The 26,760-nt window shown below is 38.3% G+C and overlaps 1 protein-coding gene and 1 long non-coding RNA gene across 3 annotated transcripts in view; one reads left to right on the forward strand and one right to left on the reverse strand.

The window, feature by feature from the left end:
• The window catches only part of LOC110780496 (uncharacterized), a 38,032-nt gene extending 14,102 nt beyond the window's left edge, over nt 1-23,930 (reverse strand). For both annotated transcript variants that reach the window (XR_008930934.1, XM_056840707.1), the window contains exon 1: nt 23,541-23,930. The gene's annotated coding sequence lies outside the window, so the exon portion shown is untranslated. The remainder of the gene's footprint in view (nt 1-23,540) is intronic.
• On the forward strand, nt 19,361-20,679 carry LOC130470489 (uncharacterized). The gene is made up of 4 exons (XR_008930935.1): nt 19,361-19,427; nt 19,519-19,627; nt 19,783-20,183; nt 20,281-20,679. It is a non-coding gene; the product is annotated as an uncharacterized lncRNA (long non-coding RNA).
• Nucleotides 23,931-26,760: the final 2,830 nt, after the last annotated feature.

Genomic DNA, 26,760 nt, shown 5'->3' on the forward strand with positions numbered 1-26,760 from the left:
GAAGGACATCTTTCACAGTGGATTCACATAACAAATGCATCTAGAATATGCTGCAGCATTGCTATTCCACGGTTAGCTTTGAAATTTTCTCCGTGAACAATGAAACTACTAATCAATGATTCGGTGTACTGTTGGCTATGCTATGATGGTTTGGTTGTGTATAATTTTGTTGGTATCCCTCCTAAAACACCTTCTGCAAGCCCATATCAATCGACACAACACCCCTTACCCTACACCCTCCCTCCTCTTTCGTGTATCTCTCCCGTCTATCTCCTTCTCATCTCTCCCGTCTATCTCCTTCTCATCTCTCCCGTCTATCTCCTTCTCATCTTCCCCCTTCGGACCTTCCCCACCCTTACGGCCTTACCACCACATGACTGCCCATAGTCACACTGGATGAAAACTATCTCCTCCAAAAAGATAAGAAATCCAAGAACCCAAACCATTTGACCACAAATTCAACAAGATCGACCTAAATAACATCAAAAACAACAAATCAAACCCTAAAATGACCTGAATCAGTTTGACATAGGGTTTTCCCCATATCATGAAGAAGGATTTCGACTTAGTTGTAGATTTTTATTTTAATTGCATTTTGTGAACCCACCAGATTTTCATCAAATTAACAACTAAAACGAAGAACATTATGAAGGAAATAGTGCCCTTGGTCCAAGTATGCATTCTATGTTAAGTCTAATAAATGCGGTTCAGTATTAATTAACAAGTTAATAATTCAGTGAGATCAAGTGAGCTGAATGCCTAGCTAGAGGCCGCTTCAGTTCAAGTGGAATTAATGATATTAATCCACAGCTTACTCTTGACTAAACCCGTAGGGTCACACAAATAGTACGTAAAAGGATCAAGTATTTAATGGCATTAAATACTCCATCTATGGATATTCGGAATCGACGGATCTTGGTTTCAGTGGGAGCTGAGATCGTCACAGGCAAGAAATGAATGCTCCGGAAACGATGATATTACCGGAAACGGAAATATGGATCGTATCGAAAATATAAATATTATCCAAGTTGTAGATGAAGGAAATAATGCCCTTGGTCCAAGTATGCATTCTATGTTAAGTCTAATAAATGCGGTTCAGTATTAATTAACAAGTTAATAAATCAGTGAGATCAAGTGAGCTGAATGCCTAGCTAGAGGCCGCTTCAGTTCAAGTGGAATTAATGATATTAATCCACAGCTTACTCTTGACTGAACCCGTAGGGTCACACAAATAGTACGTAAACGGATCAAGTATTTAATGGCATTAAATACTCCATCTATGAATATTCGGAACCGACGGATCTTGGTTTCAGTGGGAGCTAAGATCGTCACAGGCAAGAAATGAATACTCCCGAAACGATGATATTGCCGGAAACGGAAATATGGATCGTATCGGAAATATAAATATTATCCAAGTCGTAGATGTTGCCGGAAACGGAAACATGGTACGTATCGGAAAATATTATCGGAAATGGAAATATTACCAGAATCGGAAATATTGCCGGAAACGGAAATATTGTCAGAATCGGAAATATTACCGGAATCGGAAAATAATTCCGGAAACGGAAATATTAAATATTTGTTCGAAACGGAAATTAATTCCGGAATCGGAAATGTTAAATATTGTTCGTATCGGAAATGAATTCCGGAATCGGAAAATTTAATCGGAAGCGCATCGTACGAATAAGCATCGGACGAGGCCTGCCGGACGAGGCCCAGCACGAAGCCAGGCCATCGCCCAGCAAGCCAAGCGCGCCGCACAAACAGCCACGCCAGGCCCAGCGCAAGGCCAGGCCCAGCAGGCTGCGCAGCGCGCACAGCGCGCACAGCACGCGCAGCGCGCAGCGCGCGCGGGCGCTGCGTGGGCTGCTGCTCGCGCGCACGCATGGGGGCCCATCGTGGCTGCCGTGCGTGTGTGTGTGCAAGTGTTTGTGTTCGTGCACGTTTCCTAAAACATGCAGAGTTCGGTTAATGATTAAATTCCTAATTCTATTTGATGAATTAATTAAATTAGAGTTCTTGTAGGATTCTAGGTTTAATTAATTTGTATCTGAATAGGATTTTGATTCCCTTTCCATACCCCTATAAATATGAGGCTAGGGCTCACAATTTATAACAAGTTTCAAAAAGTATTGAAAGTGAGTTTTTGAGAGAAAAATTCAGTCACACATTTGCCTATAAAGTGCCGAAAATAATAGTACCTTAAGGGCGATTCTAGTTGGTCAATCTTAAGGCGGATCCGGACGTGCTGTGGACTATCTACGGAGGGACGACACTTGGAGTCCTAAAGACTTGTTCTTGTTCGGTTCGGGCGCTGCTAGGGAAGGCACGCAACAAAGAGTATGCATCTAAACTATGCTAAATGATTATGTGTAAATAATATGTTTTCCTGGCTTTATGGTTTTTCCGCATGATTTATGAATTGTCATATGTATCATAACCTAACAGTGGTATCACGAGCCCCTTATTATTTTCATAATCTAAATTGCATGAACATGGTTAAATATTACAAATTTGCAAGAATTAAAAGGGGTGATTAATTTTCGTAATTGTTAATTAATTGCAAATTGCGTTTATTTAATTATACGTACGCAGTTTTTCGGCAGTTTCTTCGTTACTCATCCGAATTGAGTGATTTTTGTGTCAATTCCGCATGTAAAAGGCATTCTAAAATTTTGACAAAAACAGTATTTTTCTGCCGAACCCAGAATTCTCAAATTCGAAGCCTAACTATGACTTTTCGAAGGTTTTAGTTTTTCGAATGCAAAATTTCGTAAATTTAAGATGTTAAATTAAATATTTGCGATTCTTGTTGATAAATCTTGAATTTTTGATTGACCTACTGCATATATTTAACAAGTTTGAATGCCTAGTCTTGTTAATTATGCAATCTAATTTGTAATTATGATTAATTTGTTGAAAATTAGAATAATTTAGAATTAATTTGATTTTCATAATTAATTGTAATTTAATTAGAAACCTATGATTAAAAACCACCATAAAAATTGTAAATTTATGATAAATTTTAAATTTTTATGACCTAGACTTGAATCCATAACAATCGGAAATCAATTGGATAATAAATTTTCGATTTTTCGCCCTAAAATTATGAAATTAATATTATTTATTAATTTGTCATTAATTTTATAAATTTTAAATTTTTTATGCGATTCGTTCATATAACTTGCACGCACAAAGCAATGGACGCTTCGTGTTACCCTTAAGGGGTGTTGTATAATGCGGGCATGCGACGACGAGCAAGGGAGCTCGTCGCCCGTGCGGCACGAATGCAATGAGCAAGGGCGTAGTGCACGAGCACAAGGCAGCAGCCCTGCCTTGTGTCGTGTGCCACGAGCAATGGACGAATGGGCATGGGCGAAGGGCGAGCCAAGGCAGTCGCGTGTGGGCAGCAAGCGAGCTGCGCCACAACGCGCGCTGCCTCGCACAAGAGCGCGCAGCCTCGCGCGCAGCGAGCGCAAGCTCGCGTGCCACGAGCGCTGCGCCCAGCATTGCTCGCGCGCACAGCTAGCGATGTCGCGCGCCCAGCGAGCGATGTCGCGCGCCCAACGAGCGATGGCTCGCGCGCCCAGCGAGGATGGCTCGCGCGCCCAGCGAGCGATGTCGCGCGCCCAGCGAGCGATGGCTCGCGCGCACTACGAGCGATGTCGCGCGCCCAGCGAGCGATGTCGCGCGCGCACTGCGAGCGATAGCTCGCGTGCGATGAGCGCTGGCGCGCGCAGCGAGCACCAATGCGTGCGGAGGCTTGCGATGGGGATGCAGCAGCTATGCGACGAGCGCATGGGCTGCGCGCACATGGCCAGCAATGGCTGTGTGCGTGCGGCCCATGGGCGTGCAACGCGTAGGGTGTTTGCGTTACGATTAGATCGTTTTGAATGTTTAATTTGAAAATTTCAGTCCACGTAATTTTAATTAATTTTAAAATTAATAATTTAAATTATTTTCTTGGATTTTAATTTTGAATATTGTAATTATAATAAATTTTATTTATTCTAATTATTTTACTAAAATTAAAATCATGAATTAATTTAAATACGACTGAAATTAAATTAAACTTTTTGGATTCAATTATAAGTTTATATGAGCTTTAAATTTTAATTAAATTTGTATGTTTCCGGTTAGACTAGAAATACATTTTTATGTTTAAAATTAGTAAAGCATATGAATTTATTGGTTTAAGTGGGAGCGTATTTTAGTCATAAACTCTTGATTAGGTCTACAAATCCTTAAGGTTAAAACAACTTGATTAGAATTAATAAGGACTGAATAATTGGTAGATTATTGGTGCCCTTGATTAATTGCTGCAAATGTTTACGTGATGCATAATGTGTTTTACTAACCAGCTATGTGGGCCATTCATGATAATGAATGGGTGAATGGTATATATTGTATATGTACTGTTTTGCAGGTTATGAAGTGACTAGTATGGCCCAAATAGGATAGAAAATATGGTCTGCGTACCATTAATTTGAATGTAATTGGTCTAAAGTACCAAAGTTATTTTTCAATTCAAATATGGTCTGCGAACCATCAAATAGTTGTAATTAGTTATAGCTTATCCTATTTGAAGAAAATGGTGCCTCCCACGGAGATTTTCAAGACGGACTTTGAAGTCAAAGCTTCAAGATGAAGTCGGGCCATACTAGATCACAAATATCTTATGCATGTTTTAAGTTATTTATTGTTTTAAATATGTCTTAAAATGCATGAGATCAAAAGCTTGATTATGTTGCATGATTAAGGATTTTAGTTCACTTAAAATCTAACCAACATAGTAAGAGCCTTAAGTTCCAAACTTAAAAATTGAGTTAAAAGGTGCCATGCCAAAATATACACTTGCTTGGATATCCTTTACATCAATCTAGTAATAGTTTTCGCTCAGCGAGGTGTTACTTATTGGTCCTAAAGGGGCAAGGTACACAAATAATTGTGAGTACATGTTAGTTTTGGTGAAACTCAACGATATAAGTAAGGAGTCCTTTTATGTCGTGGCAAATTCGATAGGTTTACCTAATAAGTTCTTAGACGTACCTATCAACCAAGAATAGTTTCTAGACTATTAGCAAAAGGCTTTTGCTTACCTAAGATGTTCTAGGATTAAGTCGACAAACTGTGCTTAGTTCTTCAATGATTTTAGGATCTTGGAATCATTTTATTCACACCTGCCGGAACACATAATTTGAATAAAATGCTTAATAAACATTGAATTATGCATGTATGCTAGAATTTAAGTTTATTAAGAGAAACTGTGAATGGTTATTTATTTGTTTATTCTTTTCAATTGTAGTATTAATATGGCAAACAACAATCAAAACATCATCATGGGTTCTGAGCTTATGGTCAAGCTGAACCTGACAAATTTTCTTGAATGGGAAGCTAAGCTAGTTGAAATAGTCAAACTCAATGGACTTGAGTATGTACTGTCACATCCCATGCCAAGCTACTATGCCAGAGACATGACCCCTGAGAGATTTTACGCCTGGGATGCGGATCTCAAAAAGGTTATGAGTCTCATGCTGAACAATATCCCTGATGATTGGGCTAAAAGGTTTGTAGCCTATGAACCTTTTACGCTCATCAAGAATCTGAGGGATATCTGTCGTGGAAGTACGGAGGACAGGGACCTGAACGTCCATGAGTTGATTGAATCAATGTCTGGTCTAAAGGTTAGTTCTCCCAACAGGTGTTATAGGATGGAGGTCCAAGAAACACATGTTCAGCTCCTTCGCACTAAACAGAGGGTAGGCGTCCCACTGAGGTTCCATGTGGATCTTATGTGTTCATATTTTGATCGCCTAAGTCTACTAGGAATACCAATAAGCGAAAGGATGGCAGTCTCTGTCTTGCTCAATTCACTACACAGTGGGTTTGGTCGCTTCAAGCAACTATACCTAAGTGAACCAAGAGAAGAAACAGTTGCAGAATTTATTCACCTTGTCAGAAAGGCTGAAATAGTACTGGACTGTGAAGTCAAAGATTTACTCAAGGCTAGAAAGAGACCATTCAAGAAAGGTGGAAAGTCCAAGGGCAATGCTAAATCAAAGCAGGACAAGTCCACATCAAGCTGTCTTTATTGTGATGGAATAGGCCATTACAAAAGAGAATGTCCAAAGCTAAAGGAAGATCAGAAGAACGGAACAGTCGTTCCATCTTCAGGTATTTTCGTTATAGACTGTATACTTGCTAATTCAACTTCTTGGGTATTAGATACAGGTTGTGGCTCACACTTATGTTCCAATCCACAGGGACTAATAAGAAGTAGAAAGTTAAGCAAGGGTGAAGTCGACCTACGAGTGGGAAATGGAGCACGGATTGCTGCATTAGCCGTAGGAACTTACTATTTGTCGTTGCCCTCCGGGCTAGTTTTGGAACTGGAAGAATGTTTCCATGTTCCAAGTCTTACTAAAAACATCATTTCAGTTTCTTGCTTAGATGCTAAGGGATTTTCCTTTTTAATAAAAGACAATAGTTGTTCGTTTTATTTTAAAGAGATGTTTTATGGATCTGCTAGATTAGTCAATGGACTTTATTTATTAGATCACGACAAACAAGTATATAACATAAATACCAAAAAGGCCAAAAAGGATGATTCAGATCTCACCTATCTGTGGCATTGTCGATTAGGCCATATAAACTTGAAACGCTTAGAAAGACTTCAAAAGGAATTCTAGAACCATTTGACTTAGAGGATTATGGTAAATGCGAATCATGTTTACTTGGCAAAATGACAAAGCAACCTTTCTCTAAAGTTGGAGAAAGAGCAAATGAACTATTGGGTTTAATCCATACAGATGTATGTGGACCAATGAGTACAAATGCTAGAGGTGGTTTCAGCTACTTTATCACTTTCACTTATGACTTCAGTATGTATGGTTATGTCTACCTAATGAAGCATAAGTCTGAATCCTTTGACAAATTCAAGGAATTTCAGAGTGAAGTAGAGAATCAATTAGGCAAGAAGATTAAGGCACTGCGGTCTGATAGAGGCGGTGAATATCTGAGCTATGAATTTGATGACCATCTGAAAGAATGTGGAATTCTATCAGAATTGACTCCTCCTGGAACACCACAATGGAATGGTGTGTCGGAACGGAGGAACAGAACCTTGCTAGACATGGTCAGGTCAATGATGGGTCAGGCCGAACTTCCATTAGAATTTTGGGGACATGCACTAAATACAGCCGCACTCACTATAAATAGAGCTCCGTCTAAAGCTGTCGAAAAGACTCCATACGAATTATGGTTTGGAAAGCCTCCAAATGTGTCTTTTCTTAAGATTTGGGGATGTGAAGTATACGTCAAACGATTAATTTCAGACAAACTTCATCCAAAATCTGACAAATGTATCCTTGTGGGCTATCCAAAGGAAACAAAGGGGTATTACTTCTACAATACATCTGAGAACAAAGTGTTTGTTGCTCGAGATGGTGTCTTTTTGGAGAAGGATCACATTTCCAAAATGACAAGTGGGAGAAAAGTAGACCTCGAAGAAATTCGAGTCGAACAACAAACTCTAGAGAATGCTCAAGATGACATTCAGGATGAAACTCAAAGATCTTTAGAAGAATCTGGTGAGAATCATGGTCAATCTAGAAATGTTACCCCGCGTAGATCGCAAAGATATAGATCTCAACCGGAAAGGTACTTAGGTATTTTGACGAACGAGAGCTATGACGTTCTATTACTTGAAAGTGATGAACCTGCGACTTACAAGCAAGCTATGACGAGCCCTAGCTCCAAGCAGTGGCAAGAAGCCATGCAATCTGAATTAGACTCCATGTCTGAAAACCAAGTATGGGATTTGGTCGATTTGCCAGATGGCTACCAAGCCATTGGAAGCAAATGGGTTTTCAAACTGAAAAAGGACAAGGATGGGAAACTTGAAGTTTTCAAAGCTAGATTGGTCACAAAAGGTTACAGGCAAGTCCACGTGTGGATTACGATGAAACCTTTTCACCAGTTGCAATGCTAAAGTCTATTCGAATAATGTTAGCAATCGCTGCATATTACGATTACGAAATATGGCAGATGGATGTCAAAACTGCTTTCTTAAACGGCGTTTTAACAGAAACTGTGTTTATGACACAGCCTGAAGGTTTTGAGGATCCAAAGAATGCTAAAAAGGTATGCAAGCTAAAGAAGTCAATCTACGGATTGAAGCAGGCATCCAGGAGCTGGAATATACGTTTTGATGAAGCAGTCAGTGACTTTGGTTTCATCAAGAACGCGAACGAATCTTGTGTATACAAGAAGGTCAGTGGGAGCAAAATTGCTTTCCTAGTATTATATGTCGACGACATATTGCTTATCGGAAATGACATTCCTATGTTGAACTCTGTCAAGATTTGGCTTGGGAAATGTTTTTCGAAGAAGGATCTAGGAGAAGCACAGTACATATTGGGCATCAAGATTTATAGAGATAGATCTAAAAGGATGATTGGACTTAGTCAAAGCACTTATATCAATAAGGTGCTTGATAGGTTCAAGATGGCGGACTCCAAGCGAGGCTACCTACCCATGTCTCATGGAATGACTCTAAGCAAGACTCAGTGCCCAAAAACACTTGATGAGCGTAGACGAATGAATGGGATTCCATATGCATCATTGATTGGTTCAATAATGTATGCTATGATATGTACACGCCCAGATGTTGCGTACGCACTCAGTGCTACGAGCAGATACCAGTCAGACCTAGGAGAGGCGCATTGGACTGCTGCCAAGAATATTCTGAAGTACCTGAAAAGGCACAAAGATGACTTCCTGGTCTATGGTGGAGATGATGAATTAATTGTTAAAGGATATACGGACGCAAGTTTCCAAACCGACAAAGATGATTTTAGATCACAGTCTGGGTTTGTCTTCTGCCTCAACGGAGGAGCAGTAAGCTGGAAAAGTGCTAAGCAAAGCACCATTGCGGATTCTACAACTGAAGCGGAGTACATTGCTGCACATGAAGCAGCAAAGGAAGCTATATGGCTAAGGAAGTTCATAGGATAACTTGGTGTAGTCCCCTCCATTAAAGGACCAATAGCCCTGTATTGTGATAATAATGGAGCTATTGCACAGGCAAAAGAGCCTAGACACCACCAGAGAGTCAAGCATGTACTTCGTAGATTTCACCTTCTACGAGAGTTCGTTGAAAGAAAAGAAGTCGAGATAAGCAAAATTGGAACTGATGACAACATATCAGATCCATTAACTAAACCTCTGCCGCAGGCGAAGCACAACTCGCACACTGCAGCTATGGGAATCAAGCATATTGGAGAATGGCTTTGATGTCTCTGTTTAATGTTTTAAAGTTTTAGAGTTTAAATCTTTGTAAAACATTATTGGTTAATCATTCACAATAAATGAAATGAATTCATTTTTCCATTTAATTTGTGGTTTATTAAATGATGAGTCCCTTCAATTTGACGATATATTCAAGATAGACTGTCAGGACCAGTCTTGTGACTAAGAAATGTCTATCAAGTGAACTTGAATGTCAAAGGTTGAAAATGGTCCCTAATCGGAGTTTTCTATAAAATTGGACGCATAGAAAACGTTAGACGATTAGAATGCAAGATGACTAGTAGTTCTGTTTCTTGAACTATGTGGACATGGCAATGTCATAATCATTTGCATAGATACTTACTTTGGGAAGACTAGTATCGGACAAGACCTATGAAACTTTACTGTAAGAGATGAAAATATGTCATAAGTAAATTTCATTAAATTATTAGACACTAAATCCTCAATACCTGAGTGATTTGAGATTACTTGTTTGAGAACTGGTTGCTTTGACGTTGACCAACCGTCGCACCGTAAAAGGAGGCTATAAAGGCAACGCTCAGGTAATCACCTATCAAACGAAGTCTAATCTCAAGATCGCAAGATTGGGATTGTCCTCCCATAAATCGGGATGAGATGCTTAAAAGTTGTACAAGGCCACTCGGAGAGCTAGAAACTGTGAAATGCATGGCCGTGCTCGGATGAATCATAGGCTATGATTATCTGTTTATTTGATCAGTTGAACTCTGAAACCGAGGAACACCTCTGGACATAATAAGGATGACAACTCTTACCTTATGTTCAAGAGCAAGCATCGAGCGACAAAGGAATTAGGAAATGCACACTTGTCCCTAAGGACAAGTGGGAGACTGAAGGAAATAATGCCCTTGGTCCAAGTATGCATTCTATGTTAAGTCTAATAAATGCGGTTCAGTATTAATTAACAAGTTAATAATTCAGTGAGATCAAGTGAGCTGAATGCCTAGCTAGAGGCCGCTTCAGTTCAAGTGGAATTAATGATATTAATCCACAGCTTACTCTTGACTGAACCCGTAGGGTCACACAAATAGTACGTAAACGGATCAAGTATTTAATGGCATTAAATACTCCATCTATGAATATTCGGAACCGACGGATCTTGGTTTCAGTGGGAGCTAAGATCGTCACAGGCAAGAAATGAATACTCCGGAAACGATGATATTGCCTGAAACGGAAATATGGATCGTATCGGAAATATAAATATTATCCAAGTCGTAGATGTTGCCGGAAACGGAAACATGGTACGTATCGGAAAATATTATCGGAAATGGAAATATTACCAGAATCGGAAATATTGCCGGAAACGGAAATATTGTCAGAATCGGAAATATTACCGGAATCGGAAAATAATTCCGGAAACGGAAATATTAAATATTTGTTCGAAACGGAAATTAATTCCGGAATCGGAAATGTTAAATATTGTTCGTATCGGAAATGAATTCCGGAATCGGAAAATTTAATCGGAAGCGCATCGTACGAATAAGCATCGGACGAGGCCTGCCGGACGAGGCCCAGCACGAAGCCAGGCCATCGCCCAGCAAGCCAAGCGCGCCGCACAAACAGCCACGCCAGGCCCAGCGCAAGGCCAGGCCCAGCAGGCTGCGCAGCGCGCACAGCGCGCACAGCACGCGCAGCGCGCAGCGCGCGCGGGCGCTGCGTGGGCTGCTGCTCGCGCGCACGCATGGGGGCCCATCGTGGCTGCCGTGCGTGTGTGTGTGCAAGTGTTTGTGTTCGTGCACGTTTCCTAAAACATGCAGAGTTCGGTTAATGATTAAATTCCTAATTCTATTTGATGAATTAATTAAATTAGAGTTCTTGTAGGATTCTAGGTTTAATTAATTTGTATCTGAATAGGATTTCGATTCCCTTTCCATACCCCTATAAATATGAGGCTAGGGCTCACAATTTATAACAAGTTTCAAAAAGTATTCAAAGTGAGTTTTTGAGAGAAAAATTCAGTCACACATTTGCCTATAAAGTGCCGAAAATAATAGTACCTTAAGGGCGATTCTAGTTGGTCAATCTTAAGGCGGATCCGGACGTGCTGTGGACTATCTACGGAGGGACGACACTTGGAGTCCTAAAGACTTGTTCTTGTTCGGTTCGGGCGCAGCTAGGGAAGGCACGCAACAAAGAGTATGCATCTAAACTATGCTAAATGATTATGTGTAAATAATATGTTTTCCTGGCTTTATGGTTTTTCCGCATGATTTATGAATTGTCATATGTATCATAACCTAACAGTAGATGTTGCCGGAAACGGAAACATGGTACGTATCGGAAAATATTATCGGAAATGGAAATATTGCCGGAATCGGAAATATTGCCGGAAACAGAATTATTGTCAGAATCGGAAATATTATCGGAATCGAAAAATAATTCCGGAAACGGAAATATTAAATATTTGTTCGAAACGGAAATTAATTCTGGAATCGGAAATATTAAATATTGTTCGTATCGGAAATGAATTCCGGAATCGGGAAATTAATCGGAAGCGTATCGTACGAATTAGCATCGGACGAGGCCTGCCAGACGAAGGCCCAGCACGAAGCCGGGCCATCGCCCAGCAAGTCAGCGCGCCACAACGCACCAGCCAGGGCTGCGCCAGGCCCAACGCAAGGCAGGCCCAGCGCGCGCCAACGCTGCGGCAGCGTGTGGGCCTCACAGCAATGGGCTGCGAGCTCGCGGGCTGCGCGCGCGCATGGCGCCCCTCGTGGGCTGCTGTGCGTGCGTGTGTGTGTTGGTGTGCTATACGAATCCTAAAGCTATCAGGTTTCGACTAATGATTAAATTCCTAAACCTAAAAGGATGAATTAATTAAATAAGAATTCTATTAGGATTCTAGTTTAATTAATTCGTATCCTAATAGGATTACGATTCCCTTTGCATACCTCTATAAATAAAGGCCTAGGGTCATTATTTTACATAGAGATTTTCAAGTATTCAAAGTGATTTTTGAGAGCAAAAATTCAGTCATACAATTGCCTATATGTGCCGAAAATTCTAAGTACCTTAAGGGCGATCCTAGTTGGTCAAGCTTAAGGCGGATCCGGACGTGCTGTGGACTATCTAAGGAGGGACGACACTTGGAGTCCTAAAGACTTGTTCTTGTTCGGTTCGGGCGCAGCTAGGGAAGGCACGCAACAAAGTGTATGCATCAAAACTATGCTAAATGGTTATGTGTAAATAATATGCTTTCCTGGCTTTATGGTTTTTCCGCATGATTTATGAATTGTCATATGTATCATAACCTAACAGTGGTATCACGAGCCTCTTATTATTTTCATAATCTAAATTGCATGAACATGGTTAAATATTACAAATTTGCAAGAATTAAAGGGGTGATTAATTTTCGTAATTGTTAATTAATTGCAAATTGCGTTTATTTAATTATACGTACGCAGTTTTTCGGCAGTTTCTTCGTTACTCATCCAAATCGAGTGATTTTTGTGTCAATTCCGCATGTAAAAGGCATTCTAAAATTTTGACAAAAGTAGTATTTTTCGGCCGAACCCAGATTTCTCAAATTCAAAGCCTAACTATGACTTTTCGGAGGTTTTAGTTTTTCGAATGCAAAATTTCGTAAATTTAAGATGTTAAATTAAATATTTGCGATTCTTGTTGATAAATCTTGAATTTTTGATTGACCTACTGTATATGTTTAACAAGTTTGAATGCCTAGCCTTGTTAATTATGCAATCTAATTTGTAATTATGATTAATTTGTTGAAAATTGGAATAATTTAGAATTAATTTGATTTTCATAATTAATTATAATTTAATTAGATACCTATGATTAAAAACCACCATAAAAATTGTAAATTTATGTTTTTTCGCCCTAAAATTATGAAATTAATATTATTTATTAATTTGTCATTAACTTTGAATATAAATTTTAAATTTTTATGCGATTCGCTCATATAACTTGCACGCACAAAGCAATGGACGCTACCTGTTACCCTTAAGGGGTGTTGTATAGTGCGGGCATGTGACGACGAGCAAGGGAGCTCGTCGCCCATGCGGTACGAATGCAATAAGCAAGGCCATAGTGCACGAGCACAAGGCAGCAGCCGTGCCTTGTGTCGTGGGCTGTGTGCAATGGGCGAATGGGCGAGGGCGAGAGCAAGGCACGAGCAGTCGCGTGTGGGCAGCAAGTGAGCTGCGCCACAGCGCACACTGCCTCGCGCAAGCGTGCGGAGCCTCGCGCGCAGCGAGCGCAAGCTCGCGTGCCACGAGTGCTACGCCCAGCATCGATCGCTCGCGCGCAGCGAGCGCCATTTTGCGTGCGACGAGCGTTGCGCCCAGCTATGGCGTGCAGCGTGCTTGTTGCGACGTGCGACGAGCGCTGCGCCCAGCGATGGCAAGCAGCTTGCTTGTTGCGACGTGCGACGAGTGCTGCGCCCAGCGATGGGCTGCGGCAGCATGCTCGTGCGTCGAGCGCTGGCGCGCGCAGCGAGCACCAGCTCGCGTGATGCCTTGCGATGGTGAGCAGCAGCGATGCGACGCAGCGCATGGGCTGCGCGCACATGGCCAGCGATGGTTGTGTGCGTGTGGCGCATGGACGTGCGTTGCGTGGGATTGTTGCGTTGCGATTAGATCGTTTTGAAATTTTAATTTGAAATTTTCAGTTTACGTAATTTTAATTAATTTTAAAATTAATAATTTAAATTGTTTTCTTGGATTTTAATTTTGAATATTGTAATTATAATAAATTTTATTTATTCTAATTATTTTACTAAAATTAAAATCATGAATTAATTTAAATACGACAGAAATTAAATTAAATTTTTTGGATTCAATTATAAATTTATATGAGCTTTAAATTTTAATTAAATTTGTATGTTTCCGGTTAGACTAGAAATACATTTTTATGTTTAAAATTGGTAAATCATATGAATTTATTGGTTTAAGTGGGAGCCCTTTTTAGTCATAAACTCTTGATTAGGTCTACAAATCCTTAAGATTAAAACAACTTGATTAGAATTAATAAGGACTGAATAATTTGTAGATTGTTGGTGCCCTTGATTAATTGCTGCAAATGTTTATGTGATGCATAATGTGTTTTACTAACCAGCTATGTGGGCCATTCATGATAATGAATGGGTGAATGGTATATATTGTATATGTACTGTTTTGCAGGTTATGAAGTGACTAGTATGGCCCAAATAGGATAGAAAATATGGTCTGCGAACCATTAATTTGAATGTAATTGGTCTAAAGTACCAAAGTTGTTTTTCAATTCAAATATGGTCTGCGTACCATCAAATAGTTGTAATTAGTTTTAATTATAGCTTATCCTATTTGAAGAAAATGGTGCCTCCCACGGAGATTTTCAAGACGGACTTTGAAGTTAAAGCTTCAAGATGAAGTCGGGCCATACTAGATCACATTTATCTTATGCATGCTTTAAGTTATTTATTGCTTTAAATATGTCTTAATTATGCATGAGATCGCGGCTTGATTATGTTGCATGATTAAGGATTTTAGTTCACTTAAAATCTAACCAACATAGTAAGAGCCTTAAGTTCCAAACTTAAAAATTGAGTTAAAAGGTGCCATGCCAAAATATACACTTGCTTGGATATCCTTTACATCAATCTAGTAATAGTTTTCGCTCAGCGAGGTGTTACTTATTGGTCCTAAAGGGGAAAGGTACACAAATAATTGTGAGTACACGTTAGTTTTGGTTAAACTCAACGATATAAGTAAGGAGTCCTTTTATGTCGTGGCAAAATCGATAGGTTTACCTAATAAGTTCTTAGACGTACCTATCAACCAAGAATAGTTTCTAGACTATTAGCAAAAGGCTTTTGCTTACCTAAGATGTTTTAGAATTAAGTCGACAAACTGTGCTTAATTCTTCAATGATTTTAGGATCTTGGAATCATTTTATTCACACCTGCCGGAACATTAAATTCGAATAAAATGCTAATAACTTGTTTGAATTGCATGATTGCTTTAATTTTCAAGTTATTATTCATGATAAATGTTTAGACTTTGCATGCTTCAATGTATGTTTTAATTATTGTTTATAATTAAATATCTTGCACTGCAATAAATCCTTTTAGAAAGGTAACAGTAAATTTCCTCGATTGGTAGTGAATTCAAGAACGATTCACGGAAATGAGAGAAAATGAGCGATTTAAAATGTACGTTTCTTTTAGCGACTTTTATGGTTGTTTTCGAGTATCAAAGTCGAATGGCAAACCGATTGGTGCTTGTGAATTCAAAATACAATGTAGTTTTCAGATCATAAAGCATTGAGTTTAAACACTCAGCTTTACCAATGGTTAACAACCTAATATCTTTGTCCATTTAATTCTCGAATGAGTCTAGTCCCTAGACATTCGAATAGATCGATGCTTAGAGAACTTTAGAAGCTTCTGGTAAGATCATCTAGTTGAAACAGAATATTCAACATAAATTAAATGGTAAGAACCTTGTTGGAGTGACATTGGACATGTCTAACAATGTATAAAAGTCAACACTAAAGAATTCAATTCTTAAAGACTATAAGAAAGGGTACAAGAAATAGGAAAACGAGGAACAAATGAAAGGAATTTACGATTCCGTTTCTACCTATAAGTTTATGTTTAAAAAGAAGTGACCTAGCAATCAAACTTCCTTGGTATCATATACCGCTTGAGGTTCTTACTTCGGTAATAACTCAAACAATGGAAGCTAGGCTACACTAATGACCTACAAGTGGGAAATGAAGCATGGCAATGCTACATTAGTTGTAGGGTCATCTAGTTTGTTTTAAGTCCTTTCAAAGTTTGGAACTTGATGGATATTTGTTCCATAATCAGCATACCTAAATTTCTGTTTCAAACACAGAAAGACTCACATTCAGAAGAACAAAAACAATGTTTGTTTGTTTATTTGAATGAAATGGTCATTTACGGGTTGAGTCAATATGCTTGATTAAAACAAACAACTCTTTAAAAATAAAAACTTTACTAGGTTCAAATCAAACCCTTGATTTGAGTTCCATTAATCTTTGGCATTGTTGCTTAGACCATATCAACAAGTTAACATTCACAAGCTCTATTTTAATGGACTTTTGAAAGTTGGTTGATTTCTAGATCAACTTAACACAAGCTAGTCTTACTTGTTGAAAGTAACAAAGAATATGAACTATTGTTAGAACGCCTAGACGATAGAGTTCAAAGCTAAAGAAAGGTTTTATGACCTTATTTCACATGGATTTGAGTGAATATAGGTTTATTTACTCAAATGTGATATAAGTTGAATCTGTTTGGCTAGTTCAAAGATTCAGAAGTATAAAATCCACTTGGCAAGAAATCATAAAGATCTAGGTTAGATCATGTTGATGATTACTTGAGACCAAATATGATCATCAATGATTGTGTGTTGTAATTTCACAATCTATGTCCATAAGATATGGCATATCTTAGTTGGAATAATCGAAGTCAATTAGTTCTTGATTCGATTAATGATGAATCATAAAGACTTTTCCTATAATTTCTAAAACAAAATGCTCAACTACCACCAAACTAAACCAAATTCGTCAAAGCTATTGAAAAGTAATTTCAGAATAACTTTTCATAAAATATATCTAGAGAGTTGCAAAACTCAGTGGGAGCTTAGTGTTTGTCATTCGACAAACTAAGGCCCAAGTATAGATATATGTTTCATTGTGATTTATTCAAATGAGACACAAGGGTATTGTTTCTACCACGAATTTTTGAGAACATAATGTTTGTTTGCTCGAAATAATGTCCTTTTGGAAATTCGTTTCCAAAATGACAAGTGGGAGAAAATAGACCTCGAAAGTCTTCGAGGCGAACAACAAACATAAACGGACATTCCGGAGGCTTTTCGAAGTGCTTCAGAAAACCCGAACTTATTCTTTAAGGACTTTAGAAGTGGCTTTAAAGAATAGACATCTCTTAGAAGACTTTACAAGTGCTTCAAGGAGAACAGAATATTCAAAGGACTTTCAAGTGGCTATTGATATTCTATTGTTTGATGTTCTATACCCAAGTAGGCATAGAGTTCAAATCACTGAAACTATGAGATTCTTCTATTAGATAGTGAAGAAACATGGAGTTCAGGTCACTGAAACTATGCAATTCTTCTATTAGATAGTGAAGAAACCTACAACTTACAGTCAAACTATTATCATGAAGATTAATGAGTTTGTGACCTGTAAGAAAGCTATGACGAAACCCAGATTCCCTAAAATGGTTAGAGGCCATATATAGACTCAAATGTTTTAGATGGTTAAAGGCCATAAAACATAACCAATGTTTTGATGACAAAATTGAAATTTTGTTGATTTGCAAGAATAGTTTCACACCTATTGGTTGCAAGTTTGTTTTAACGATAAAAACCATCAAACATGAAATTGTGTTCACACACAAAGCTAGATTAGTTGCTAAAGGTTACAAGCAAATTCATGGTGTGAATTGTGTTGAAACCTCATGCATAATCGTAATGCTCAAGTCTATAATTCAAGCAATGATTGCATATTGGTACATATAGCAATTGGATGACAAAACGTATCCCTCAATAAAATGTTGGAATAAACTATGTACATGGTATGTCATAGAATTTGTGGATCCAAATAAATGCTTGAAAGAGAAAGCTAGCTTATAAAATCTAAGTACAGATTTAAGCAAGCAATTGGGAATTGGAATGTATTTTAGTGAAGCTAATAAGTATTTTAGTTTCATAAAATGTACATGATTCTTATAGATATATAAGAAGTTTAGTGGGAGTACGTAAAACTTAATTGGTCCTATGTGTATCACACACATATCTCTCTATTGAGAAATAACATTCAAATGCTAATGACTTAGATTTGAAATTATTCATCAATGATGGACCAAGGCGAAACTTAGTACATACTGGGTATTAAGATCTATTTACAAAGATCTTATATTAATGTTTTAGATTAAGTAATGGCATTTACTAAATCAAACACGAAAGACTCCATTGGAGATATTCGACCCATGTGAATAAATCTAAGTAAAGAATGTTTGAACTATGTATAAGCATTTACTAAGTTAAACATCAAAGAATCTAATGAGATTCTTCACCTATATTATATGTCAAAGAATTTAGCTGGATTTAGTATCTACTGAAACTAGATAAGCTAAACTTACATGAATAGAATTCAATTGGGAATTATTCTGCAAAAGAATTTATCATGTATATAATATAATATGAGGATCGCCAAAAACGTATCGTATGACTTTAGGCATGACGAACATATACCAATCTCTATTGATCTAAGTGAAGATCAACTAGATTGAGATCAAGAACACTTATGGTACTTGAAAAGGTACATAGGAATAGTTCTTGATTCAAGGAAATAAAGATATGCTAAATATTGATGCTACACGCATAAACACTGGCAAAGGATCAAGCAAGACCCTTTGGAGTTAACCATTGACAAGGACGAGCTTAAGAGCATCGTGTTTTGAAATGGCAACATGGATTGAAGACCATGAGTTGTTGCGTGGGAAATTAAAATAATAATTTCTATGTTCTAAGATATAGTTGGAGAGTCTTCCACATATCTGTGAACTGCTTGGATAAGTAGATCCAAACAAAGCATCACTAGCAACCTATACAGTTGAAGTAAAAGTAATTATTGCCTAAGAAGCAATAAAATAGAGTTGTTTATATGAGTTCTTCATTGAACTTGGGAAGATCACATGTATGTTGACTTAATGGTTCTTCATTGCAAAATGCGTAAAACCACTATCAAAGTAAGAAAGACTAGATCACATAATAAACAAACTCAAAAGATCTTATCATCATATCTCGAAGAACATTCGATGAAAAGGATATTAAGATTGGCAAAGCGTGATAACTAAACCTATGCAACAAGTGAGAAGCAAAACTCACGTTGTAGCACTGGAAATCAAGCATAGCTTTGAATTCCATGAACTGTTTTAAAGATGGGTTTGAGGCCCATGGTTGTAAAACAATGGGGTTGAACATTTATCATATATGGAATGAGTAAAATACATTTTTAGGGACTCATCTTTCTTAATTTTCATCATTTGGGGACTCACCTTTTATTTTTCATCATTTGGGGATCGACGGTGGAAAAGTGGTTATTTTCCGGTGAGTTTGACTTTGCTAATATTAGCGTGTACATTAAAACAAGCAAGTAAAATTAAAATTCATTAAACAAAGCTATTTTTTTTAAAAAAAGGAGATAGAAAATACAAGTTAGAGCAGACTCCTGACTCTTGGACGACCCTAAGAGAAATTCATGAATTATCTCCATTCTCTTTCAAAGAACATACGCTAATCTCAGCCAGGTATTACATCTAATTCACGTTCTTTCTTTGCAATTTTGACATTTAGCGTCATTAGACAACAATTTGTATATGTAATTGGTTAGGGTTTAGGGCTTTAAGTAAAATTTTCAATTTTTTGAAGGAAATTCGACCAAATTTGTGTGATTACATAACAGGTACTTAGGTTGTTGCAATGGAACCAAAACCATGCATTGTTGTTCATCACGGTGGATGTTGGAAATCAGTTCATGGCGGTATGGGATACGAGGGTGGGTCTACCACAATATTCAATGATTTGGCCGAGGATTTAGATGCATCATATCTTAGAAAATTAGTATCAAATTTGGGGTACACTAATCTAAGTAAGTTGCATTATTTGGATCCTAGGAAATCTATTGTTGATGGTATTAGGTTCCTTGGATATGATTATGGGGGAGAACAAACTTTGCGGTCAACGACAATAATGAATGACAATGCTCAATTACCATCACAATCAACACAAAATAGTGTTACTTCCTCTAATCATAGCTTTATTGCTCCAAACGGAAGAAATTATATATACTCTAAGGCATTACAGGTATTTTTTTTTCCTTAAAGCCTCCATGTTGAACTCATTCTTTTTACAATAAAATCAAGTAAACTTACCAACTTATAAGCCATAATCTTGTTGCAAGGATTTGGCTAACAAAAATAGAGGCCACTACAACCGAGATTGATCAGAAGGTGCAAAAGATTTTAAAGTCCAGGTAAATTCATTTCTCTACTTATAAGCTAGACAATACTACTTTGCTAAATGTGTAAAATGACTCATCACTTTGGAGCTGGGATTACCTGATATGGGATTACTAGAGCAGCATCTATATGGCTTCTGTTATCTTGTCTCGTTTTTTTTTTTTTTTTTTATTTTAAAAAAAAAGTAGCCTATGTAAATGCATTCACAAGGTGCTCAAACTCTCAAATTACCTTGTTGTCTAATGCTTCGATCTTTTTTTTGGTATAGTACTATGTGTCTATGCCTTCTCATGGAGCTGATTATTTCTCATTTTTATCTTGAATATTAGAGGTTCAGATGCTATATATTGTCATTAATTTTTCGTTCCAATGTTTCTTTAATTACATTCAATATAATCATTGTCACTTAACTAGCTGCAAAATATTCATGATCTTCCGGTACATGCATGCTGCATTTCACATGCAATATCTTCCCAACAAGCTAGCTGATTCTAATCTAGAATGTCAAAGTTTTTGAGTGAAATTTTGTAATCTTACGACCTATGGTAGTTCTATATACTTAAGTTAATTAGTTATATAGTATGGAGTACTAAATAGCATTAAACAATTTATGAAAGACAAGTATTTACCCATGAAACTAGTTGCAATTTTTTGGGGCTATTTTGTGGTTACTAATTTCAGTGGTCATATTATGACCGGAATTTGCAGTACAGTTTAATCTTCATAAAAATTGTATTTTGTTTTTATTTTTTATTTTTTAATTAAATATTGTATTTATTTTATTAAAAAAAACTAAGCTTGCCGGAATATTATTTCTCCGGCCACCGTCGATCCCCAAATGATGAAGGATATAAGGTGAGTCCCCAAATGATGAAAGTTATGAAAGGTAAGTCCCCAAAAGTATATTTTACTCTATATGAAATGTATTTTCATATTCCATTTAATCTTGGTTTAGTATTAAATGATGAGTCCCTTCAATTTGACGATATATTCAAGATAGACTGTCAGGACCAGTCCTGTGACTAAGAAATGTCTATCAAGTGAACTTGAATGTCAAAGGTTGAAAATGGTCCCTAGTCGGAGTTTTCTATAAAATTGGACGCATAGAAAACGTTAGACGATTAGAATGCAAAATGACTAGTAGTTCTGTTTCTTGAACTATGTGGACATGGCAATGTCATAATCATTTGCATAGATACTTACTTTGGGAAGACTAGTATCGGACAAGACCTATGAAACTTTACTGTAAGAGATGAAAATCTGTCATAAGTAAATTTCATTAAAATTATTAGACACTAAATCCTCAATACCTGAGTGATTTGAGATTACTTGTTTGAGAACTGGTTGCTTTGACGTTGACCAACCGTCGCACCGTAAAAGGAGGCTATAAAGGCAACGCTCAGGTAATCACCTATCAAACGAAGTCTAATCTCAAGATCGCAAGATTGGGATTGTCCTCCCATAAATCGGGATGAGATGCTTAAAAGTTGTACAAGGCCACTCGGAGAGCTAGAAACTGTGAAATGCATGGCCGTGCTCGGATGAATCATAGGCTATGATTATCTGTTTATTTGATCAGTTGAACTCTGAAACCGAGGCACACCTCTGGACATAATAAGGATGACTACTCTTACCTTATGTTCAAGAGCAAGCATCGAGCGACAAAGGAATTAGGAAATGCACACTTGTCCCTAAGGACAAGTGGGAGACTGAAGGAAATAGTGCCCTTGGTCCAAGTATGCATTCTATGTTAAGTCTAATAAATGCGGTTCAGTATTAATTAACAAGTTAATAATTCAGTGAGATCAAGTGAGCTGAATGCCTAGCTAGAGGCCGCTTCAGTTCAAGTGGAATTAATGATATTAATCCACAGCTTACTCTTGACTGAACCCGTAGGGTCACACAAATAGTACGTAAACGGATCAAGTATTTAATGGCATTAAATACTCCATCTATGGATATTCGGAATCGACGGATCTTGGTTTCAGTGGGAGCTGAGATCGTCACAGGCAAGAAATGAATGCTCCGGAAACGATGATATTGCCGGAAACGGAAATATGGATCGTATCGGAAATATAAATATTATCCAAGTCGTAGATGTTGCCGGAAACGGAAACATGGTACGTATCGGAAAATATTATCGGAAATGGAAATATTGCCGGAATCGTAAATATTGCCAGACACAGAAATATTGTCAGAATCGGAAATATTATCGGAATCGGAAAATAATTCCGGAAACGGAAATATTAAATATTTGTTCGAAACGGAAATTAATTCCGGAATCGGAAATATTAAATATTGTTCGTATCGGAAATGAATTCCGGAATCGGGAAATTAATCGGAAGCGTATCGTACGAATTAGCATCGGACGAGGCCTGCCAGACGAAGGCCCAGCACGAAGCCGGGCCATCGCCCAGCAAGCCAGCGCACCACAACGCACCAGCCAAGGTTGCGTCAGGCCCACCGCAAGGCAAGCCCAGCGCGCGCCAACGCTGCGGCAGCGTGTGGGCCTCGCAGCAATGGGCTGCGAGCTCGCGGGCTGCGCGCGCGCGCATGGCGCCCCTCGTGGGCTGTTGTGCGTGCGTGTGTAAGTTGGTGTGCTATACGAATCCTAAAGCTATCAGGTTTCGACTAATGATTAAATTCCTAAACCTAAAAGGATGAATTAATTAAATAAGAATTCTATTAGGATTCTAGTTTAATTAATTCGTATCCTAATAGGATTACGATTCCCTTTCCATACCTCTATAAATAAAGGCCTAGGGTCATTATTTTACATAGAGATTTTCAAGTATTCAAAGTGATTTTTGAGAGCAAAAATTCAGTCATACAATTGCCTATATGTGCCGAAAATTCTAAGTACCTTAAGGGCGATCCTAGTTGGTCAAGCTTAAGGCGGATCCGGACGTGCTGTGGACTATCTACGGAGGGACGACACTTGGAGTCCTAAAGACTTGTTCTTGTTCGGTTCGGGCGCAGCTAGGGAAGGCACGCAACAAAGTGTATGCATCTAAACTATGCTAAATGGTTATGTGTAAATAATATGCTTTCCTGGCTTTATGGTTTTTCCGCATGATTTATGAATTGTCATATGTATCATAACCTAACACATTAAATCACCAACAATTCAACAATTAAATCAGCGAATCTTCATAAATCATAAATTCGAAGAAAACGAAGAGTTTAAAAGCCGAAACCTTACCGCAATAGCCGAAGCGAACGTCGAGTGTAGTACGAGGTCGGCATCGTTCTCTCTCTATAGATCGGCTTGAAAATATAACACAAACTTATAAGAGATGAAAATATTCTACTCATCTAGATTATGAGAGTTGGAAGAAACAGGATTGTAGCGCGATTTATCAAAAAACCCATTGAACGATTTGGAAGAAAGCGGTATCAAGGAGAATAGAGAGATGGCGAATTCTAGGGTTTGACATGAAATGGGCGGAGAGTTCTAGGGAGAACGAGGGAGCTAAAATTTTAGATCTGATGAAGGTTCAAGCAGCGCGTTTGTTTGGTTGGAGTTGCAATACACGGCCAATTCGCAGCGTGGGCTCACTGGGTGCGCTAAGAATGCACCGTTGATTTATTTTTTTCCAATAATCGCAGCGTTTGATAGCCTATAAAAGTTGTAATTAAATCATTTAACCTTTGCCCCGCGTTGACCATGACATTTTGCAATATTCGCAGATTAGCTGAGTTGCAAGAGGAGAGTTGCAAATGATGTTTTTTCTACTAGTGATAGCTGGTTAGTAAAACATGTTATGCATCACATAAATATTTGCAGCAATTAATCAAGGGCACCAATAATCTACCAATTATTCTGTCCTTATTAATTCTAATCAAGTTGTTTTAACCTTAAAGGATTTGTAGACCTAATCAAGAGTTTAAGACTAAATATGCTCCAACTTAAACGAATAACTTTATATGCTTTACTAATTTTAAACATAAAAATGTATTTCTAGTCTAACCGTAAACATACAAGTTTAATTAAAATTTAAAGCTCATATAAAATTATAATCGAATCCATTAATTTATTTTCAGTTGAATTAAACGAATTTAAATTAATTCAAGGTTTAATTTTAGTAAAATAATTAGTATAAATTAAAATTTATAATAATTATAATAATCAAAATTAAATCCCGAGAAAACAATTTAAATTATTAATTTTAAAATTAATTAAAATTATTTCCGAATTGAAAATTCAAAATTAAAACAGAACTTATCAATTGTCGCAAGACGAGGCACTTGGGCTTGCGCCCAAGCCCCATCGAGCTAAGAGGCCCCATCCCCCGTGCCATTGATCGTTGCACACGGCTTGCACAGCCACACCGCACACACAGCCATATGCCACGCACACACGCAGCCATGCTGGCTACGCTGCGCGCAGCCTTGTGATGTGTCGTGGCTGCTGCTGCTTTCCCTCGCGAGGCATCGCTCGCTGCGCGCGAGCCATCGCTCGCTGCGCGCGAGCCATCGCTCGCTGCGCGCGAGCCATCGCTCGCTGCGCGCGAGCCATCGCTCGCTGCGCGCGAGCCATCGCTCGCTGTGCGCGAGCCATCACTCGCTGCGCGAGCCAGCGCTCGCTGGCGCGAGGCAGTGGGCGTTGTGGCACATCACGCTTGCTGTCCACACGCGACTGCTCGCAGTGCCTTGCCTTTTGCCCACGCCCATCGCACAGCACACACGGCCAGCACCTTTGCCTCGCGCGCGCGCCATGCTATGTTGCTCGCTACATTCGTACCGCACGGGCGACGAGCTCCCTTGCTCGTCGTCTCGTGCCCGCACTATACAACACCCCTTTAGGGTAACACGTAGCGTCCATTGCTTTGTGCGTGCAACATTTATGAGCGTTTTTCATAAAAATTTAAAATTTTTAATTCAAAATTAATGACAAATTAATAAATCATATTAATTTCATAATTTTAGGGCGAAAAATCAAAAATTTATTAATCAATTAATTTTCGATTAACATGGATTCAAATCTAGGTCATAAAAATTTAAAATTTATCACAAATTAACAATTTTTATGGTGGTTTTTAATCATGAATACCTAATTAAATCATTAATTAATTATGAAAATCAAATCAATTCTAAATTATTCGAATTTCAACAAATTAATCATAATTACAAATTAGGTTGTATAATTAACAAGTCTAGGCATTCAAATTTGTTAAACATATACAGTAGGTCAATCAAAAATTCAAGATTTATCAACAAGAATCGCAAATATTCAATTTAACATCTTAAATTTACAAACTTTGGCGTTCGAAAAACTAAAACCTCCGAAAAGTCATAGTTAGGCTTCGAATTTGGGAATACTGGGTTCGGCCGAAAAATATTCTTTTGTCAAAATTTTAGAATGCCTTTTACATTCGGTATTGACACAAAAATCACTCGATTTGGATGAGTAACGAAGAAACTGCCGAAGAACTGCGTACATATAATTAAATAAACGCAATTTGCAATTAATTAACAATTACGAAAATTAATCACCCCTTTTTAATTCTTTGAAAATTTGTAAAATTTAACCATGTTTAAGCAATTATAGATCATGCAATTAATAAGGGGCTCGTGATACCACTGTTAGGTTATGATACATATGAACAACATAAATCATGCGGAAAAACCTTAATGCCAGGAATCATATTAATTGCACATAATCATATAATTAGTCTAGGATGCATACACTTTGTAGCGTGCCTTCCCTAGCTGCGCCCGAACCGAACAAGAACAAGTCTTTAGGACTCCAAGTGTCGTCCCTCCGTAGAAAGTCCACAGCATGTCCGGATCCGCCTTAAGATTGACCAACTAGAATCGCCCTTAAGGTACTATTATTTTCGGCTAAATAAGGCAATAGTTTTGACTGATTTTTCTGCTTAAAAATCCTAGCTTTGAATACTTGAAATCTCGTGTATAAATTTGTGACCCTAGGCACATATTTTCAGAGTATGGAAAAGGATTTAGAATCCTATTAGAATACCAATTAGTTTAATTAAAATCCCTTTAGGACTCTATTAAAATAAATTCTATCTACTAGGATTAGGATTTAATCATAGAACGAATTCCAATAGCTTTAGGATTCGTATCGCACACAACCGCACACGAGCACGAGCACCGCACAGCCCGCGCAAGCCTCATGGCCCACGCGAGCTGCACAGCTCGCAGCCCATTTGCTCGCAGCCCACATAGCTCGCGCGCGCGCCCTGCCTTGCTGGGCCTAGCGAGGCTTTGGCAGCGTGTGTTGGACGCTTGGCTTGCTGGGTGCGGGCCTGGCTTCGTGCTGGGCCTTCGTCTAACAAGTCTCGTCCGATGCTAATTCGTACGATGCGCTTCCGATTAAATTCCCGATTCCGGAATTTATTTCCGATACGAACAATATTTAACATTTCCGATTCCGGAATTAATTTCCGTTTCGAACA

Source organism: Spinacia oleracea, chromosome 3 (genome assembly GCF_020520425.1).
Source record: "Spinacia oleracea cultivar Varoflay chromosome 3, BTI_SOV_V1, whole genome shotgun sequence".
In the NCBI taxonomy this organism is placed as follows: Eukaryota; Viridiplantae; Streptophyta; class Magnoliopsida; order Caryophyllales; family Amaranthaceae; genus Spinacia; species Spinacia oleracea.